The sequence below is a fragment of the Scaptodrosophila lebanonensis genome, unplaced genomic scaffold (assembly GCF_003285725.1).
Source record: "Scaptodrosophila lebanonensis strain 11010-0011.00,11010-0021.00 unplaced genomic scaffold, SlebRS2 tig00000089-arrow-pilon, whole genome shotgun sequence".
Lineage (NCBI taxonomy): Eukaryota > Metazoa > Arthropoda > Insecta > Diptera > Drosophilidae > Scaptodrosophila > Scaptodrosophila lebanonensis.
Genome location: NW_022060565.1, coordinates 5314234 through 5336929, shown reverse-complemented (window position 1 = coordinate 5336929; position 22696 = coordinate 5314234). Strand labels below are relative to the sequence as shown.

The following is a 22696-nucleotide window of genomic DNA, read 5'->3' as shown; positions in this document are numbered from 1 at the left end:
GTAGTAAATGGCGCAGGTGGTTTTTTTTTTTTTTTTGTCGCCAGCAGCTCGCTATAGTGGTTTAAGCAATCGACAATGGATGGCCACTCGTTTAATTTCAAAGTGGAGCGCATTAAAAACTCAACTTGTCAATAATTAGCCCAACAAATGTCAGATTGCATTTAATGGCGTGTTTTTCTTTCTTTTTTTCCATACGTATTTGTATTGTGTATATATTTTTTTGTCGCCTTTGGCTGTTCGTGGCGCTAATGAGTTGTCATATCTAATAGATTTATGTGCTGTCATGCCCCTATCTGTGCAATATTTATACATACATACACATATGTGCTTTATATGGTTAAGCAAATGACTAAATTAAGTAAAATTAAATGCGGCATAGTGATTAAAAATTTACGACCGGCAGGCGCAAATTACATGTAAATTGTTATGGTAACGCCCAGTAGTATGCAATAAAAAGTATGAATTATTCAGCACATGTGTGTGCGTGTGTGTGTGTGTGTGTGTGTGTGTGGGCATAAGCACACATAAAAGCGCATAATATAATTACAGTTATGCGCGAGACCATCAAATTGAATGGCTAAAACATTTGCATAATGCCACGCCCCCAACCGCACCCAAGCCCCGTTCGAGGCCCGCCATAACGAGCGCATCATAAAGCGCAGACATTAAGCTCGCAAATGGATGAACAGTAGCATGAATGGACGAATGGACAAATGGACAAACGGACGTTCCGAAATGCAATTGCAAATTGTGAGCAGCACGTTCAACGTCAGCGTCAGCGTCGTCGTCGGCGGCTTGTTTGTTTGTTTGTCCATCCGTCTGTCTATCTGTCCTGCTGTCCATCTGTCCTGCTGTCCATCTGTCCTGCTGTTGGCCCCCATATTAATTAAGGGGCTCAATGGGCGACCCGATCCGACCCTGCTGCTTTTCCTGTCACATTGTTGCATGCTCGTTGCTCATACGCCATGTGGCCGCGACTCGTTGCACTTTTTTTTATGCCCAGCTCGAGAGAAATTCTTTCAATTTCTTAGCCATGCCGTAGGGGTGGGGTGCAAGGATAAAGCGAGTCTGGTACACTGTTCAAGCATTTTAATTAATATATGTTTTCATTATGCTTAACAAGCTCATCCAACGTCCACGTCACGTCAATTTCAGCAGCTGTTGTGCCTTCAGACATGCCCCAGTCCAGCCCAGTCCAGTTCAGTCCAGTTCAGTCAACCAACCAGTCAACAGGAGGGCCAAGCATGTGGCCCAAAGGACAGCAGCAAGTTTACAAAAGCCGCGTCATTTGCAATGTCGCCTTTCTACCGCAGATGGAAGGAGCCATTAAATGAATTGAAAATACCAAACAATAAATCATATTAAAAAACAATTACTTATATATTCTCTCTATTAGCATATCTTATCGCTCTCCCGAAATACTGGAGTTGTATTTTCAATAAGTCCTGTAATAAGGACTGTGCCGAATAGAAACATTGCATTAATCTTGTAACATCTTGGGTTTCTTTTTTTTTTTTAATTTTTTTTGTAATGCAATTTGTGCATTTTCATTATCATTTCAAACTCTCTATAATGTCTTCTTGTTTTGTAACGAATTCGTTGCTTAACTGTCTTCATTACAAAATAACAATAATGCCAATAATTTGCGTTAATTCTGTTATATTCTCAGCTACTTGAAGTTTCGCTCTGTATCTTTCTATTCAGCGAAGCTAAGGTTCATTTCCTGGGTTCTTTTCTTCAACAACAAAATGAACATAATTAGCCAGAGTGGATCAAAATATTGTTGACACACGGTGCTTTCCTTTATGCAACATTTCATGTAAGTTTCTGAGAAGAACTATCTCGTCAAGTTTTTTAGTTGTTGACTGTTCGTACGGTTAGAACGAACTATCTTTCTGTCTTATACTAAATTGTGGGCCAGCTAGTGCTCTTAAATCCATTATTCAATTCAATTATAAATGAATTCAACAGCATCATCAAATAAACAACTGTGAAGTTTTTGAATTCTAACAAATGTGAATTTCTTTTGTTGAGAAAACTCACTGATTTATGGGTCTGACCTCGGTCGTTCATTAAATACTTGACCATTTTGTTGAAGTAGTGCTGTGTGGTGGGTGCAACCTTCTTTGGCTGCTCGCTCTTTGTTTTGCATTCGCATAATTAAAAGATTAATTAGGCTTAATATGAAAAAACGCGTCGTCTGCCGTTAAAGCTGTGAAACAAAGGCGCGACCACCTCTGCAACCCTGAGTGGCTTAAGCTGCCCTGCAGCCCTCGATGTCTGTTAATACGAATTGCATTTAATGCCAAGGCTTGGGGCTAAAACGAGGGAGCTGGCAGAGTTCTACTAGTTTGTTGGCATTTCTAAAGTATCTACTTACTGTGAACAAATTCAGAGTTAGGAAACAAAATGATAGAAAAAGATGAATATCCCGCAATTAATTTTACATCACATATGAATTCACAATAAATAAATCAAGTAAGCAAATAATAACTTAAGAAGGAGCTTAAAATACATCTTCAGCCATGCAATATACAAGTATAAATAATATTAGACATATTTGCAATAATTGTCAACAAGTTTGATATTTCAATGAATCAAATAGACCCAGCTATTATCAATCATGAAGCTCCTAAATAAATCAAGATGGTGCCTGCTTAACTATATTTTATTGAATTTTTTTAAATTGTGCTATTATTGTATAAAAATTGATTAATTTTTTTGTAAATTGCTTCGTAAAAGTTTTGAATATTTATTAAACTATGAGCTTAAGGCACAGCTTGAAGCATTCATTAACGTGTAGTTTTGCAATAAATCACATAAAATTAAAAGTACTATATACTTGTACTTCGCATATATATAGTGCAGCTTATCCTGACTGATTGGCAATTATAGGAAGCTCAAAATGTGGACACAAGTTGCTTTCACAATTCAAACTTCATAGAGAGAAAAGTGAGATAGAAGGTTTCTATGAAAATTCTGCATTTTTAAGCCACTGACTCGATTTTAAACTAGGTTTTTACACTTAATCGAAAAATTCAATTTTTGAAATTCGTGTTGTAGAAGAATTGGAACGTTAAAAAGGAAATGTAAAAATCTGTACGTACTTTAGAGAATGAATTAAAATAGTATTATCTGGCAGTTGTGTATTAAGGCAGAAAGTATTTATATTTCAAATATATAGTAATATTTCAAGTTAGTTAGCCGAACTTGTGCAAATCCCCTCGTCCTCAATGCATTTACTATACATATAAATAGTCGTAAATATGTATATGTTTGTGGCCAAGAGTGCGGTGGCATTTGGTTGCTGGGCATAGTTTTTGGCTTACGAGTAAACGGCGAAAGGAGGACAACAAACAACAGGCCTCGGCAAACCGTGTCAATTGCATCAAGGCTAACACATACATGTATAGTAAGGATGCATAAATCATACGCACTGCTGTGCCGCAGAAGCAACTTCGTTGCACTGTTTGGCTGCGGCACGGCTTTACTTGTAGGTCAAGTGTTAATGCCAGCAGCGAATCAAAACTACAAACACACACACAGAAGTAGAAGAAAAACAAATGTAGGTTAACATGTTCGCAGGTATGTCATTAACTTGCCACAACAAAAATTGTCCACTCGAATGCATCAGCGTCGACGAGCTATTAAAGGTCTTTACCTTGGAGCTCATGTGCAGCAATCGCTCCCATCGCCCCTGTCGACCTCTTTACCACATCGTCACCACACCTGCAACGGCACAAGCTCCGGCACCGGCACCGGCAACGGCAACGGCACCAGCAACGGCACCTGCAGCTGCCATAGGCGCTCATTATGTTAATGTGCTTGGGGTGGCTCCATGGGTGGCATCGCAGTCCGTTGTTGTCTAATTACGAGCACCAGGCACTGTAGACTGTGGCGCAACAGCCCCATGCTGCAACATAAAACGCTTAAGGAAGTTGCAGGGCAAGTTTAAAGCTTCGCCAGCGTTGTCTGCTTTTGGGCGTTGGCTGTTCGTTACTTGCCGCCACTTCCACCACCAAATTGACGCAAATTGGCAAGAGGAAAAGTATGTACATCATGGCAATCAGATTAGCTGCGACTCCTCTAGCTGTTGTTGCTGCGGCAGGGGAGGGCCCGATACACCACCAGAATCAGAAACAGCCATACAGCAGCCATATCAGCGTCAACGTCGGCGTCAGCGTCAGTGTCGACATTGTCATCCTCATCCTCATCGTCATCGTCATCGTCAATGCGCGCATCATGTATGACGTTCTTGTCCTGCTCCACGTCGTCGTCATTGTCGTTGTCGTTGTCTGCCAGGCAGGTTGGTAGAGAGAAAGATGGGGAGAGGGGGGCGAATGGTTGACGTTTTTACGCTTCAGCTCCAATGTGAACAGGCAACGTTTTGTAGCTGCTTTCAATCATGACGCACGGATTAGGTCTCAGGTTAAAGATTAACAACGGCATGGTAGTAGGGATGGGCAGACAGGCAGACGGGCGGGCAGACGGGCTGCTAGTTAGTAAGACGCTGGCTGCTCTTGTTGTTGCTGTGTTGCTTTGGCTTAGCATGACAAACCTAAGCCGATTGGCAGCATGAGCTGCAACAAAAAGCGCCAGACGCTGATAAGATATTGAAGCAGAACTGAAAGCGACAGATTTCCCTTAAACATGATGCTCTCCCTCAGCGCCAGTAAGCAGTGGACAGTAGGCAATAGCAATGAGAAAACACAAAGGTGACAAAACAACAAAATGCATTTCAAAGGCAATTCAAAGGGAACGGAAGTATACTTACATTTTCTGAAACAAATCTGTGCTGCAATAAAAAATGTTCAGAAATCAAAATGGTTGACATGACATTCTCTTCACTTTACTTAATTATAAATTATCAAATATTTAAGTGCATCAAATATGTTTGATATCTGAGGGTCTTGCAGCGACTGCAGAAGAAATCTAAAGTAAAATCTAGTTTTATTTTACAAAAAGCTTTTTAGGGAGCAGTGTTTGTGTGCAAATACTTTATATCCCCCATGTGAGTGAACCCCAGAACTCTGCGTGCTATAAATTCAGTTTTATGGGGGGTGCTATAGAAAACTCGATAGTTTTGAGGTTGGATTGTTTTGGAAAACTCTCAAAAACTCCGTCGGTGCCACTGAACTGAGAGATTTTCCTTTTTTCCTTTCAAATCAGCTGTCAGCAACAGCTGACTGACGCAGAAATAGTCTAACAGACTTGACAGGGCTGCCAGCGCATGAAACTTAATTTAACAGTTCCGTATTTTTGTATTTATTTTTCTTTTCTTCTTTGTATTTTTAGTAAATTAAAAGAATATTAAAAAAGTCCTTAAATAATTCAACTACATTCGCTTAACTATGCAAAAACACCAACATAAAATTTAAAGTTATTTTCTGTCGAGCTACACAATGCAGTTGGCAGCCCTGTTCTGCACAACATTGGAAAAACACTGATTACCAATATATAATATATATTTTATTTTTAACTTTCGTTCGACTTACAAAATAAGATTTAACTCAACAGAGTTGATGATGAAAAAATATAATCTTGAATTAGGGCCAAGTTGGAATTTCCATTGTTCGGTTGTTTTGGATGCTGTGTATGAATACTAGAGTTTTAACTATAGATTTAGTAATTAGGTAATTTAATAATATGACATGTTAAATATTTTTTATGCAGCTTGTTGAGAATAACTAAAAGGTTAATATTCCAATGATTGTCTCTATGTGGGAAAATGTCTTTGATTGAGTGATTGAGAGATTGAGATTGATTACATAAAATTTCTAGACAAAACCTGAAAAATTTGAAACTTATTGAAAGAGATTTCTGTGGCACCGAAAATTGTTTTTCAGCTGAAATTTGGTTGAAAGAGATTTCTGTAGTGTTGACAAAAAAAAAGGACAACGGCGATATGGAAGCAAGGAAGCAAGTGTGGCAAACAAAATCCCTAGATAAGCAATTAACTGCAAAGCTTTTGAAAACCCATGCTTAACGCTTACTTTTGGGCTTATCGAGTACAGTGGCGGCACAGTGTAAAACATAAGACAGGTATTTAAAAAGGCGAAGCAAAGGAACAAAGACGCGAGCGCGCAATAATCACAGCCAACTGCTGCATATTTATAGGCGCAATCAAGTTAATTGCGCAAGGAGCGAGAAAACATAAGCAAACAGCAACTGTTAATGCGTCGTCCACTCCACTCCACTCCAGTCCAGTCCAGTCGTAGTCGTAGTCCCAGTAGCAGTAGCAGTCGGGACTGTTGGTCTCGGCTCAAAAGGTAGTTAATGTGGCTGTTTCTCTCTCGCCCCCACTAATTAACTTAATTGTGGGCAGTTAGCTGAGTAGCAAACACGAGTAGTGGGGGCCAATTGACGACTGCCAGATAACACCAAGCATATATTTTAAATGAAGTGGTGTGTGTCTGTGTGTGTGAGAGCCTGAACAAACAAAAATTCAAGAGACAATTGCAAATACAAGTAGGTTTATTAACTACAGTATTCTTTAATTTGAAAATTGAGTTTAAATTTGATTTAATGGAATAAATTAAGAAGATATATATATATATATATATATATATATATATATATATATATATATATATATATATATATAGATATATATATATATATATATATATATATATATATATATATATATCTATATATCTATATATATTATATATATATATATATTATATATATGCATATATTATTATATATATTTATTTATATAATTCTGAACAACAAAAATTCAAGAGACAATTGCAAATACAAGTAGGTTTATTAACTACAGTATTCTTGAATTTGAACATTGAGTTCAAATTAGATTTAATGGAATGAGTTAAGAGCGAATTGTATACTTTTCTTGTACGTCCATATATTCCTAGAGAAGTAGAATCGTATGACAACAGAGTTGGGAAAATACAATTAAAATAAAGAGCTAGATTTGTATGCAATGAGATGGTTCGGTTTCATTAAAATTTGATAGAAGGGATGCAAATCAAGCTACTTATTCAAAATAGAATGGATGTATACATTTTTAATTAGTACATCTTTAAAATTTCAGAAATATTTAAAAAAAAAATGAGAGAATTGCCATTGTATTTTAAAAGGCCTGTACTTTTCAAGACCTTATACTACAAATATCTTAAGTACAAGCTATTCATAAACTTCCAGTTAACATTTCATGACAATCGCATAGATAGAGGCCAACTTATCGCTTTGTGTTTGTGTTATCGGCAGTGCTATCATTTTAGCTTTTTTCCTGCCAGATGTGGCTTTTTTAAAAGCGGGTTGCGGCAATTCTAGCTTTAAAATCATTTATTTGGCCTTTTTCAGCTTTACTTTTTTTTCACCATATATTTTTTTATCTTTGTCAATTCAAAATCATTAATATAAGTAGCGATAAGCGACTTTCGATAATAAAATCTATCAAACAGATATAATAAAATCTATATACAGAATCAAAAATGTTTAACTTAAACTTGAATTTAATGTGAATTTATTATTATTATTTTTACAAGAATCTCATATTACTATTATAAATTATAAAAATTAGAATTAATTAATTTAGAATTAATATGAAAACATTAAAACAGATATTTTCTTGGCTTTTTAAAAGCTCATTTTGGATTGAACTTTTTTAAGCTTTATTTTTTTGACAATCTAGCTTGTTTTGGTAAACAAATTACAGCAGCACTGGCTGTCGGTTCAAAAATTGCGATCGAAATGTAAAGTTCTGCTCAGTGTTTTGGTAAAATGCCATGCATTAAAATGAAATACAAGTATATCCAAAACAATGATTTAACGCATTTTTAACAAAATATTGGGTCTGCAAATTGACTTTAACTCAAAATCGCTTTTATACATCGACACTTGTGATTTATTTTTTTAAACAAAAATCGCATATTCACCCTTATTCGTCCGATTTGGTTTCGGAAAATTGCATTTGCCAGCCGACGTGATAAGACAATGCTTCTTGATTGTTGAAAACGTTTTATTGAGTCGCAAGGTGATTATTTTGAGTAAAATGAATACAACTCTGTATGCTTTGGGAGGCACCTTTGTTTATCCCTAAACACTCACAGAGAAGTGACAGAACGAATATGAGGAAGCTCTTTCTTTTATTTCGTTGTTCTGAAACTGAGCTGTAGTCACGGGAGGTTTATAGCCGCAGCCCCAAATCGGTAAAGCCAATGCAACAAGTTAAAAATGAAGCGAGTACTTGGAAGAAACATGAAGGTCCAATTTTCTCCATTCAACAGCTAGAAGCAGCCCCTCAAACCTCTTGAGTTGTACAAATAGGAGGAAATCAAAGTATGCCGCCAAGAGGTTGCAAAGAAATCATGCTGAAAACTTTGTTGGTTTGCAAAAAGTTGACTTAATTTACGATTTTCACTTTAAAGTTTCGCCAGCAGGACCAGGCAGGAGGAAGTGCTGGGGCAGCTTAGTTGCGTATTATAAAATTAGCGAGCGAATTAATGAGAATATGCATGGCCGGTTGGCTGCCTGGCTGGTTGGTTGGCTGGTTGGCTGGCTGGCTGGCTGGCTGGTTGGTTGGTTGGCTGCTTGGTTGGCCAACTGGTGCAATAAGTGGGCGTCTGAAGTGGGTGCACGAGCTTGGGGTTGGGCGAGAGTACGAGTAGAGCTTTTAATAACAAACTAAAATGCAAAATATACCCGGAGTTTGGCGCTGGCCACTTCGGCATGGCAATTACGCACTTTGCAACTAAAGATGTTGGCAAGGCATCCACCGACCACCGACCATCGACCACCGACCTTAGCTCGCAGCTATAGCAACAACATTTGTGCCCTTTATCCATTTCCAAAGGCTTGCTGATGCATTCGTGGCCAAATTGCAGAGGCGCTGGGCCTTTGCTTTTGTGCAGCGCGCAATGTTTTGGTTTCCTTTTTGCTCGCTGCGGTGAATTTCAATTATCCTTGATGGTCCATCTATTTCTACTGCTGCTACTATTTTCATTTTCATTCTCATTCCGAATCTCTTTTTTCCCCTCATTTTTCTTTCCTGCCCACTCATTCGCCTTGTAGTATTTCAATTTCAGTTTTATGCATGAGGCGTCAAGGCAATGTCGACGATGTCGGCGCCTAGTTTTTCATGCTCATGCTCCTGCTCCTGCTCCTGCTGATGGTCCTGCTGCTCATGTTCATGCTCATTCTCAAAACTCAATCTCATTTTTTGTTGCATATGCTTCTCGTTCTTTTTTTTTCTTTTCTTTTGCTGGCCATTTGCGCTGTAAATTGTTTGCATACAATAGAGCACCACACCCTGCCAGCCAATGCGGAAGTCGACCAAGAAGCGCCGGCAACAGAAACAGCGGCAAGAATGCCATCAGCTAGCCATTTCTGTTGCTGTTGTTGGTGGTTTTTTCTTTCTTTTTTTTCACTCACAGCCGGGTCTTAACTTTCGGCCACGGCACTGGGCGCGGGCTTATTTGTGCGGCAAGATTAAGTTTCAAATTGATGTGCGTTTTGAGTCCTCGTCTTCGTCGTCACCATCAGTTGTCCATACTCCTCCTACCCATGGCCATACCCCAGACCCCAGATCCCCGACCCCAGCCCCCAGCCCCCAACCCTGCCAGGACATACAAGTATAACATAGTTTTTTTTGTTTTCTGCCGCACTCTGATTTTTGTCGTAAGCCACATTGATGGCCAAACTTTAATTTGATCATTTGTGGGACACACACCTTAATGCTGAATGTGTGTGTGTGTGGCCATAATGAGAGCTTTCAGCGCCATGCCATGCGAAGATAACCTGCTGATCTCATAAGTTTTGTTTGAATGACCAATTTTCTTTCTGGAGTTTAAGCAAACAAAAATTTTAGAAAAGAGCATGGAAAGTGCCATGAAATGCAGCTTAAGCACAAATTCTTAATACGATTAAGTCTTATACGGATTTATATATGCCAAATATTTCAGTTTTGATATCATTATTATCCTGAAAACCCTAGCAATGGCCAATATTTTGTGCTCACTTGATTTATGCGAATATATGTAACACCAAAAGATGTCTGTCCGTCACCTGTCGTTGGGTAACATAAGACCTAGACACACCAAACTATGTAGGAGTACTCTTCGAAGTCTGAGAAGGGGCAATGCTTCCCGTCTCCCTCTCTTGCTCTTGCTATAAGTAGTATAGTAATAGCTCTTTGGAACTTGTCACTGAACTTTTGTTTGTTCCCATATCAAGACTTATCGAGATAAGGGAAAGCTATGCGTTAAAAGCACTTAAAATCTGATAAAGCAAATACGTTTCTTTTTTTTAAAAAAATGTGAATATTTTGCATAATGTCCTACCAGCGGTTTCTTTCCGAAACTGGGAATTCATTTTACTTTTAAAAAACAGTGCTTAGCTTCGGAAATTATAATAATAATAATAATATTATAATAACCAAGTATGCCTTATGTCTTGTTAAAAATGTCTAAAATAAATAATATCATAAAATATAAGCCGTATTTAATCTAAAAATATTCTTAATATTCCATTGTATATATATACAAAGATCTAAGTGTGTCCTATATATATGTATAATATGGACAATTTTGAATTCCCTTTAATTTTTAACTAGTTTAAGCTGCCATATTAGTAGCAGAATACTAGTTTAATAAATTCTAAATTATTTTTTATAAAAAAAAAAATGCGGTGTTTTGGGAACCAAATATTAAAAATTAGATTGAAGTACCATAGCATAGATCTTTTGAATATATCGTTAAAAGTTAATATAATATATTTACTGATACTGATAATATCAGTAAATACGAAGACTATGAAATGAAAATCGCACCTTTTGAAGTTTTGTTCGGAGATATTGTATAAATGCTATTTAAAATCGATTTAAGATGAATACGACAATTAAAAATTGGATAACGAAGCTGTAACGATAAAAGTATGAAAAGCGCTGAAGTTTCATAAAACTTTGAGTTAAAACACTCTTAAAGGGATCCTGCTAGTTAACATATACTATATGTATTGTTAATATATATATATGTATGTGAATACGAGTGAAATGACAAGGCAGGCTTACACTTTGGCAGCCACTTCCGGCAGGCATTTCCGGCATCTCAGCTGCAGCATTTTTTGTGTACTTGCTGGAACAAATTATGTGGCGACTGTTTGGCTGGCTTGCCACGCCCGCTACTCTTGCCTACTTGCCACTCCACTTGCCACTTGCTCCACTACTGCTCAAGTAGTTGCCGCTCAGCTACTCGGCGCGACTACTCGACGACTCCACTACTCGACTGCTCGACTACTCGGCGACACTTCTGCAAATCTGTGGTGGGGTCATGGTGAGAATGCAACACTCACCTGCAACATACTAACATACATACGTACATACATATGTACATTAGCGGGGAAAAGATTTAAACAACACTTGCCGGCAAGAAAAAGTTGCCAATAAAATTTCCATATCAACAGTTTTTATTTCCAACATTTTGGCAACACTTTTGTGCAAATTTTGTGCGCTGCTGGGTCTGACAACGGGCGGGTCGGGCGCGGGGGCGGGGGCGTGGCTGGCTGTGACGTATCAATTTCTGCTTGATTGCATTAAGCAAAAAATATAAAAAAAGATGAAAGACAGAACGATGGGGAGCGGGAGCGGGCGGCGGCAAAAAGGGAGCGCAGCAAAAGTTTGGCGCAAATTAAGTTTTGGCGCTGCTACAAATACAATTTTTGCGGCAAACGGAAATCGAAAATAAAGTTAAAAATTGTACGTTTTGCGGCAATGTATGTATGTTGCGAATGTGTATGTGTGTGTGTGTGTGTGTGCATGTGCCGGTATCGGCGGTATCTGTGCTTGTAGTTGTGTGTGTGCGAGCGACTCAGCCAGCAAAAACTTAGGGCCCGCAAAACTTTTTCGAGTGCAAAAGTTTACAATTTGTGCACAACTCGCAATACTTGCGTCCAAGTTTCAAAGGTTAATGATACCGCAAAGTAACACAAAATAAGTTAAGGAGCACACCAGCCAGCCAAAGAAACGAGTGCCCCCGATTGGATTTGCAGAAGACAGCACTCGCCTCGAGCCACCCTCGCAGGCCCAAACAAATCGCATGTGTGATATCCTCAACTGTGGAATGCACGGATTTCCACCAATACTGATGTATCAGAAACTAATATTACATATAGTCTAAAAAAAAGCCGAACTTTACATTCTAAACCGCAACAACAAAGTCAATTAAGAAGTATCCACTTTCTAATGAAAAATATATAATTCATTCAACCTATTCTATTCAACTTATTCATTTCTAAAGCAGACTTATCCAATTGTGCCCGGAATATAGTATTAGTATTCACAAATTTTAGCTCGAGAGCCTGACTTGATGTTTAAGCCTTTCCATTTGACAATGCAAGAATAACCCTTTTGTCTTCAAAGATATCAACCCTCTACTACTATATATTCAGTATATTCATTTATACTTGTATAGCAAAGCTTAATGGCCTAACACCGATCAACTAATAATATGCTCAGACTGTAGATGGAAAATAACACTTTTTGTTTAGCATCAGTGTGAAAATTCAATTCAGTAATTGATAAAGAAGCAAGTAAAACTTTAATGTCCTGCCAACTCCCTTCCCTCGCTCCCCTTTAGTCTTGTAGCTCCTATTTTTTGGCAAATCACTCATGACTTCCGCAAAGCCTGCAAGTAAAAGGAACTATGTGATGTTCTACTAACATATACAGTGAAAACTCCCTTAACGGACACCTCTTTTATCCGAACACTCTCTTCGGCGGACACTTTTTCTAAAACATTCGATCGATGAATAATATATTTAAGTATCCCTTAAGCGGACACTCCCCTTGGGCGGACAAAATGAGAGTTTTCACTGTACTTATACCAGAAGTCGTGTGATGTTGAAATGAAAAAAAAGTGTCAGGTTGGTTAGAAATATAAATTGACGCGTAGAAACTCTAACATTCTATAACCAAATAGTTAAATGATTTCTGTTTTTATACTATTATAGCAATATTTTGACTGTTTAAAGACTTGACATTGGTAATAAGACGATAGTTCTTTTTAGTCTAGTCTATATATATAGTCTATATTTGCTTGATTTTTTTGGAATTCAATTACCTTTCAAGAAAGAAAAAAACAATAAAGTGATGCAAAAACTTCTTTGTTTATTAGCGTATAGATGCCTTATTTCAATAATTAACAACTTTAAAACGGATACTAGAAATTGTTATTTTAAGAATGTTCTTTGAAATTATTTTTGCGGCTCCTCGCTTTGCCGATACGTTGTTTTTCAAGTGCAGAGAAGAACAATTTTCAATAGATTGCCATTTACAGGACACTGTGCAGTGCAACGTAATATGAAAATTTTAATAACATGAATTTTACTTGCGGTTTATTTTAATTGAATTTTGTTGTGTGCCGCCAAAAATACACACACAGATGCACGCACGCACACACACACACACACACACACGCACACACACAGAAACAGAAGCGGACACAGACACAGACGGACAGGGGGAGCACGGAGCACGGAGGAGGGAGGACGGAGCACGGGCATGCAAAACAGAACAAATGCTTTGAGCTAATTAAGCAAATGTGTTGCATACCCTCAGGCGCTGGCACTGAAGCTGGGCTGGCGCTGGCGCTGGCATTTCAATTAGACGATTTCATGGCGAAGCGGGCATCGTACGGATTGAAGTCGAGAGTCATTTCCGATACAAAATTCATGGTCTCGATGAGCGAGCAGCTTTTTTTGGGCTGCACAGCTATGGCCGCGGATGTGGGCGTTGATATTGTTGTTGTTGTGGGCGGCATGGTGTCCTTGCTTTGCTCAAGCTGATCGGCCGCATGCATTGTGTCCTCAAAGGCGCCTCTTCTCGAGCTACAACAGCAACAACAGCAGTCGACGCAGGGCCAACGACTTCGCAGCACCGCAAACATATCCAAAGCGTGGCTGAAGGGCAACTAAGCTGGACATGGGCGGCTCAGAGCCATTGGCACTGCTAGAAAACATTTGTAAGCTTGGACAGTTGGTTTTTCTTTCATACTGGATACTGGCACTGCCAGTTTTTTTTCCCCAAGCTTAGCTTCTGCTGTGGCAGCTGCAACAACACATGCTCCTCTGATTGTCTGTCTCATTGCCGGCAATAGCAGGAAAACAACAGCCACGAGAGCTGATCCAGCAAGTACAGCATGTTTTCAACATTTAAAAGAAATTATTGTTCCTTTCAAGACATGCAGTTTCATGCAATTAATAGCTTAGTAATCAAAGGTAGCTTAAGTTGAGATGAGCTGAGAATTGCTTAGCACTCTGTCTGTCATTCAAATCTGTCAGTTCAGACATGCAAAAAATCAAACTTTTTACTCCAATTTCATAGCAAAACAAATCCCTGCAGGATAACCTATTCTTAGCTTACTTCTAAATTTATAAATTGATTTTAATCTGCTGATTTAAGTTGCAGTATCTTGTCATTTAAGCATCATATATAACGGTTGCTTCTTAAACTATATCAGTACACCTAATTCGGTTTTTACACGGTAGATTGGTTCCTAAAAAAGACGTGTAAAAAAAGACATTGATCATATGGAAAATGAATCGTGAATCGTAAATGGAATAAAGGCGTGTAACCATATAAAAAATGTAATTTTCAAACCGTGTTAAATCAAAACCGTGTAAAAAAGTCCGTGTAAAAAGAGAATTAAGTGTATTTGGCTTAAGATGGGCTTACATTTGAAACTCTTGCTATTTAAGCCTGCCACTCGGGCGTGGGTTTTGTTCTAGATTTGGGCCACTCCCAGTAAGAAGGGCAGTATGAGGGACTGAGGAATACTCATGGAGCAGCCCTCGCTCTACAGTTGTGTGTCATGCCATTTGTTTTTGCTACATTCGTAGCTGCCCGAGCTCATTTTTTAATAATCATTAAATTCATATGCACGTAGCTCCCTCAACATTCAGGCGACGGCACCAGCTGCCGACGCACCCAGAGACACACACATGTACACAACCACATACATACATACGTAGTGTATGTGTGTGTGTGTGTGTCTAAGCAAATGCTATTGTGTAGGGACAGGCTGGCAAACAACAGTGGCAACAGTAACAAGAGCAACAATAGCAGACACTCCGGTTCTCGCATTGTTTGCTTAGTGAACATTTAATTGTTGTTTACATTTGTATTTTGGTTTATTTTGCAGCACTTTGCTGTCTTGGTCCCCAACCCCCAACCCCGAACACCGAACCCCGAACCCCTTAACACCCGACCATACCATCCATACCCACTGCTCTGCTCTTATGCCACCACGCGTTTTTTTTTTAATAAGATCCACAGAGAAACACAACATTAGTGGCAGGAGCAGCATGTGGAGAAAAAAGAAATACTTAGCAAAAATTTACATTTTAATTTCTTTTAATTAAAAGGAAGAGAAATGCAGCGCAACGCTTTCAAAATAATACATTGAAATGTTTTTGCTGGCATTAGCATTTGTCGATGGGGTGAATCCTTGGGTGTCGTCGTCAGGCTGCCAGCATGCCTTGCCAGGAAGGGGCCCGTCGGCAATGGAAAGGACGTTGAAGCATTTGCTCTACGGCAACGGCGCTCGTGACAGCTGTCAATACAACTTAAAAGGATTTGGCTTTTAAATTTTTAACGCTGCATTTGAAAGGTGCGCGCCAAGGTTCAACGCCGAATGGGGGCGAAATAGGAGTGGTTGGCTGTGGCTGTGAGGAGCCAAGTGGGCGCTTAAGACAGTTACATTCGCAGTTCTGTGCCTGTGTCTGTGTGCAAATGGAAGCAAGAATTTAAATTGTACTGCTTGGTTTAAGGGACCCATTGCCTATTTCAAGGAAATTTACATGAAAGTCCTGAGCACTTCGAACCCTAGCCCGGGTAAACGTCAAACGAGAAGCTGCCAAGAACTCTAGTATTGAAAATTATATAAATGTGGCACTCCATTTAAATCAAAGAGTACTCTTACTAGCATAGCACAAAGTCGGAGTGATGCTGTAAAGTCGAGTTTTTTAAATTAATACAATCACCTTCACAATCACCTTTTTAATCCTGTCAAAATCCAAGGAATACGCAAATTCTTCAACACCAATAGTCCCATGTCAGTAAAGCAAATTCTATCAGGCCGTCAATACTTTAGCAATACAAATAAAACCACAATAGAAAGTTTTATACAATATTTGAACAATATTTCAACTGAAAAGTTGCATCTCATTTTATATTTATTTTATTTATGTTTTATTTAGTTGGTGCTACGATGCCATTCATATACATATGTCCCATACTAGTGAAGCTAATTATCTGTTGATTTGCCCCACAATGTGCGCTTCCTTCCTGAGTAGGCTCGGTTCCTCGGTTCATCATGTTTTAATATTACCTGCAGTCTTCAAATTCTGTAAGTTTTTTTTTTGTAAAAATGTCAAACTGTCCTGTTATAGCCTAAGCTGCATAACAAAATAAAAAAAATTAAATCAACAAAAAATATTTTATTCACATATTGCCGTTTAACTAGTTTACGAATTTCAAGCATTAAATTTAAATTAATTAATCAAAATAAAAGTGAAACAGTCACTCTTAGTTTACTCGAACAGCCCAAGGAAAACGTATGATGGAAATAAACAAGAATTTCAATTTTATCAACTTAGAAGTCACGAACGGACACTCAAAATTTATTAAAAAGACTAGCAATGAAAATATAGAAATAAAGACATGAGGAATATGGCACATTAGTGGCCACTATAGTAAGGAATTTTTATGAAAAAATATGGCAGCCCTTTGTAATTGACAGCTAACTCCGACTGTATGCGAATTTTTAGCACTACCCTTAAATTCAATTATATTACCACTGAGCGGGAAAATAAAAAAGTGAGTCACTCATAGTTTACTCGAACAGCCCAAGGTAAATGGATGATGAAAATAAACATCAATTATAGTGTATGCTATCAACTTAAAAGCCAAGAACGGACACACAAAATTTATTTAAGAAACTAGCAATGAAAATAAATCAAATAATAAAAGTTAAAATAATAATAGTTTACATCGAAGGAAATGGATGATGAAATTAAACATCAATTATAGTGTATGCTATCAACTTAAAAGCCAAGAACGGACACTCAAAATTTATTAAAAAGATTAGCAATGAAAATAAATAAATCAAATAATAAAAGTTAAAATAATAATAGTTTACATTCATGGAAATGGATGATGAAAATAAACATCAATTATAGTGTATGCTATCAACTTAAAATCCACGAACGGACACTCAAAATTTATTAAAAAGATTAACAATGAAAATAAATAAATCAAATAATAAAAGTTAAAATAATAATAGTTTACATCCATGGAAATGGATGATGAAAATAAACATCAATTATAGTGTATGCTATCAACTTAAAGGCCACGAACGGACACTCAAAATTTATTTAAAAGACCAGCAATGAAAATAAGAAATTAAAATAAAACATTTCATTAAAAATAATAAAAGTTTACCCAAGAAATAAATAAAATAAAAAACGACTCAACTGAGGTCTGCACCCTTCAAGCGACAGACGTTGAATGACGAAAGTTGTAGCAGCACATTAGAAGAAGACTTCTGACAGTTTGACAAGTAGGCGAGCGACTTCCGAGCTGCTAAGTACAATGGGCCTAATCAGGAATTCAGATGCACTGGCACAGTGGGACATGTAGTAGAATGACATTACACTTTCAATATAGATTGCAATGCACTTGAGATAAGAATGCCCTTTACGTTTAGGCTCTTTCGAAATGTGGGCGCTACAGCGCCCCTCTACATATCTGGTGTAGCTCGACAGGCTAGCAGTTCGGTTACTCGGTTCGAATCACGGTGACGTCATAAGCATGATTTAAAATTGCTTGCTGTCTTACAATTCTGTAAAAGGTCTGGTCACTTCTATAATACAAGTATTGTCAAACTGTAGTAATATGGCCTAAGCTTCAGGCCGATTTGCAGCATAATAAAAAAAGGAATAAACTAAATTTATTTTAATCACAGCCTTAAACATGGGGAATATGGCACATTAGTGCTGCTGGTCACTAAGGCATTGTACCAAAAAATATTATTTTGAAATACAAGTATGACAACCCTTTGCAATTGACAGCTGACTACGATGGTTAATTGAATGTCAATTTTTAGCATTAAATTAAAATTAAATTATCACAGAGCAGAAAATTCAAAAGTGAAACAGTCACTCATAGTTTACTCGAACAGCAAGAAAAACGTATGATGGAAATAAACATGAATTATGATGTACTAGTAGCAGGTCTTGCCCGTCTTTGATGGGCTAAGTAAAATGTGTTTACAAGGTGTATTCTAAAGTAAACAGGACTTTTTGAATCTAGCGCCCCCTGGTGACGCCATCTATATGTCGACTGGTGCGTTAGAATCTGCTATCTTTATCGATTGTCCAGTGAGAATTTCATGACATTTCATCGATTGGAAGTGAAGTTATTGCGTTTTAAGTGTCAGTATGTTTGTGTTATTGGTGCGAAAATGAGCTTCGAACAAAGAGCCAACATTAAACCGAAAATTCCATCGAAACTGTGCGTGAATTCATCAAAAATCAGCCGAAATCATCATTGAAATTGATGGAAATGGAATTGAACATATCCAAAACATCGATTTATCGCATATTGACCGAACATGTGGGCTTACGAAAGGTGTGTGCACGGTTTGTTCCGCACAAATTGACTGACGACCAAAAATTGCTCAGAATCCGTCTCATCGATCGACGCTTGTGACCGATTATTTGACCAAAAATCACATTTTAACCATTAACCACTCGCCGTATTCACCTGATATGGCACCGTGCGACTTCTACCTTTTCGGAAAAATGCATTTGCCCATGAAAGGAAAGCGTTATGCAGACGTAGAGGCCATTCAAAAGGCTTGCACCGACATACTGGCGGCCATACCGGCCAACGAGCTAAAACACTCGTTCGACATGCTTTTGGATCGTGCAAAAAGCTGTATTGAAGCAGAAGGAGACTATCTATATGACTGTGTATCTGTATGACTAACTGACTGACTGCCTGACTGACTGACTGATTGGTGATCAACGCACAGCCCAAACGGTAAAGGCTAGGAAGCTGAAATTTGGACTCAAGTATCCTTTCATAGTCTAAGTGCCCCCTAATAAGGGATTCGAGCTCCAAAGGGGGGAAAAGTAGCTCCAAAGTTTGTTTGAAAAATCCGCATTTTTCAACCGATCGACTTAAAACTTAGTTTCTAAAATCAATTAAAGAATACAAACAAAACTGCATACTTAGATTTTTGAAATTTGTGTTGGAGCTTGAATTATTGGGGTTTTAATATTTATTCACTATTTCAAATGAAAAGTTTTTGTTATAAATTTAGTCCGATCGATTTAAAATTTGGATAATGTAATCTACGTAACTAAATCTACAACTTTGCATTCAAGGATTTTCAAAATATGCATTTTACAAAAGCAGGCAGAACAAACAATACAAAATATCAAACAGATGGGGACAACTAAGTATATATACACACACACACACACTCACATGCAAGCAGCTGTTCGTATAGTTGCGTGCAAACGATTGAAATAGCCAAATCAAAATGTGAGACACTAATGTGTGAATGTTCATACATATGTGCACATCTATGTATGTACATATGTATCTACATATGTATGTATGTACATTCGTCTTGCACTGACAGAGCAAGAAATGTAATTTATTGAAAATTATATAATATAACATTTTTAAAAGTAATTTTTTCTTTGTTTAGTGCATTTGGCATTAGTGTTTTCATTAATTACTTTATGCAGCAACAACAAATATCAAATAGTTGGGGACATCACATACACACACTCACACACACAACAAGCAACAGTTCGTGTCTATGTGTGCGGTTCTCTACGTACGGTTGAAAAAGTAAAGAGAAACATATGTACATATGTATGTATGCCTGTGTATGAATATAGCATGTATGTACATTCGTATTAATGTATACATTGGGCAATCGAACACAGTTGTTTGATTGTAAAAAAAAATAATGCTCTAAAAACAACAACAACTGCAAGTCATTAGCTCGCTCTTCTTCTTTCGTTTTGACCATTTAATGTTAATTGCAAAGGCAAAACGCCAAAATGTTACAGTTACCGTCGCTAGGCAACGACTGCGTAAGCGATAGTAAAGCAGAAACCGAATAACGGAGCTACGCATATTCTGCTTCGCATTGCGGGCAGATGTATGTATGTATATGATTTGTTCTTATTGATCTCAATAAATAATTAGATTTTATTATTTAAATATTCTGCTTATTGCATTCAAACTTCGATATTTTGATGGTATCGGTGGCTTCAACTATCGAAAGTTTTACTCTAGCAAATTGAGATGAGAATTGAAAGTGCTTTGTGCGTGGCCGTATTGACTCAATATGGCACGAAAAGACTCAAATGTGAATTTAAAATTAGGATATACCCTTATAATTATTCCCCTTTTTTGCACATAGTCTATCTTAAAACGTTGCGTTATCTCTATATATAAAACAGTTTGTCCTGACTAATTGGTGATCAACGCACAGCCCAAACGGTAAAAGATGAAATTTGGACTCAAGTATTCTTTCATAGTATCCATCATAGTGTAGGAGCACATTAAGAAAGGCTTTTGGAAAATTCTAGCTCCAAAGGGGGGAAAACGAGCTTTAAACAAGAAAGGAATGCTAAAGTCGAGCAGGCTCAACTCTTGAATACCCTGTACCACCCCACAAAAAAGTAATTAAATTAATTAATTAATTTAATTTAATTAATTAACTAAATTAATTTAATTAATTAACTAAATATTAACTAATTAAATATAAAATATTCCATGCATGCATACATACATTTACAATTACATCAGAATCGTGTCTATGCGTGTTTGTGTACTTGTACATATGTATGTATGTGTGCATTGAGCCTGGTTATATGGCTATAACTTTCTTTCCGATCATTCTATCATAATGAGACTTGGTATACGGTTATATAATTACTAACCTAATGTGACTACCAAATTTTAGTTCAAAATTCCAAGAATTACGGGAGTTATAGAAAATCGTTAATAGGGGGGGAGTGGGGGGGTGGATCAGAAAAAATGAACAAACTCGTCCTTTCTCGGTCTCAGGAGAATCTGTATACCAAGTTTGGTTATTCTAGCTCTTATACTTTCGGAGATCCTTGCGTTCATACAGACAGACAGACGGACAGACAGACGGACAGACGGACAGACGGACATGGCTATATCGACTCGGCTTGTCATGCTGATCAAGAATATATATACTTTGTGGGGTCTACCAAGCCTCCTTCTGTGTGTTCCATGTGCACTCGCACTAAACTAATATACCCTTGTACCCTTTGGGTACAGGGTATAAAAATATTAGTTATAGTGGTCATGTTCGTTTAACGAAATAGTTTGGCAAGAACAAAAATGTAACGGACTACTGAAAAATTTTTTGTCAAGAACAGAAAATGTTCATTTAAATACCTTAAATGCCTTTCTACTGGTAACTTATAAGGTGGAAACATATGGGTAGGTTATGCACACACAAAATAAATACAATTGGAAACATTATATTGAGCCGGGTTAAGACGGGCAATACCTGCTAGTTTTGAATAAAATAAATTGATTTTGCCGAAAAACCCATTTGTTCTGTTTTTTTTTTTTAAAGTCCGGTTTACTTTGGAACACACCTTGTACAATTGTAAGTTTCCTATCTAGTATCGATATTGCCATCGATATATTTCACGCTCTAGTGATTGCTGTGTCTGTGAGTTTATGAGTGTGTGTATGAGAGTCCACAACTGTTTTATATTAAGAGTTGTTTGTTATTTGTTACTGGTGCATTTGTAAAGCGAAAAACATATTTCTCTATTTTGAAATTCGTTGAATGCAAATTTGTAGATATAGGTTATGTTAATTACGCACCAGATTGTACCATCATCTCATAAGCATTATTTAAAATAGCCCAGAGTCTTGAAATTCTGTAAGACTGGTCACCTATACTATATAAAAATATCAAACTGCAGGCCGATTTGCAACATAATAAAAATAAGAATAAAAAAAAATTGATTTTAATCAGCCTTAAACATGTGGCACATTAGTGCTGCTGTTTACTAAGGCATTGTACCAAAAAATATTATTTTGAAATACAAGTATGACAACCCTTTGCAATTGACAGCTGGCTACGTTGGTTCATTGAATGCGAATTTAGCATTAAATTTTATTTAAATTAAATTATCACGGAGCAGAAAATAAAAAAGTGAATCAGTCACTCATAGTTTACTCGAAAAGCCCAAGAATAATGGATGATGAAAATAAACATCAATTATAGTGTATGCTATCAACTTAAAAGCCAAGAACGGACACTTAAAATTTATTTAAAAAACTAGCAATGAAAATAAATAAATCAAATTAACGCATTTCATAAAAAATAATAAAAGTTAAAATAATAATAGTTTACATCCAAGGAAATGGATGATGAAAATAAACATCAATTATAGTGTATGCTATCAACTTAAAAGCCAAGAACGGACACTCAAAATTTATTAAAAAGATTAGCAATGAAAATAAATAAATCAAATTAAGGCATTTCATAAAAAATAATAAAAGTTAAAATAATAATAGTTTACATCCAAGGAAATGGATGATGAAAATAAACATCAATTATAGTGTATGCTATCAACTTAAAAGCCAAGAACGGACACT

At 37.2% G+C, this 22696-nt stretch overlaps 1 protein-coding gene across 1 annotated transcript in view; it reads right to left on the bottom strand.

The window, feature by feature from the left end:
• The window catches only part of LOC115626917 (uncharacterized protein CG43867), a 157302-nt gene that overhangs the window by 50510 nt on the left and 84096 nt on the right, over positions 1 to 22696 (bottom strand). The gene's annotated exons all lie outside the window — the stretch shown is intronic.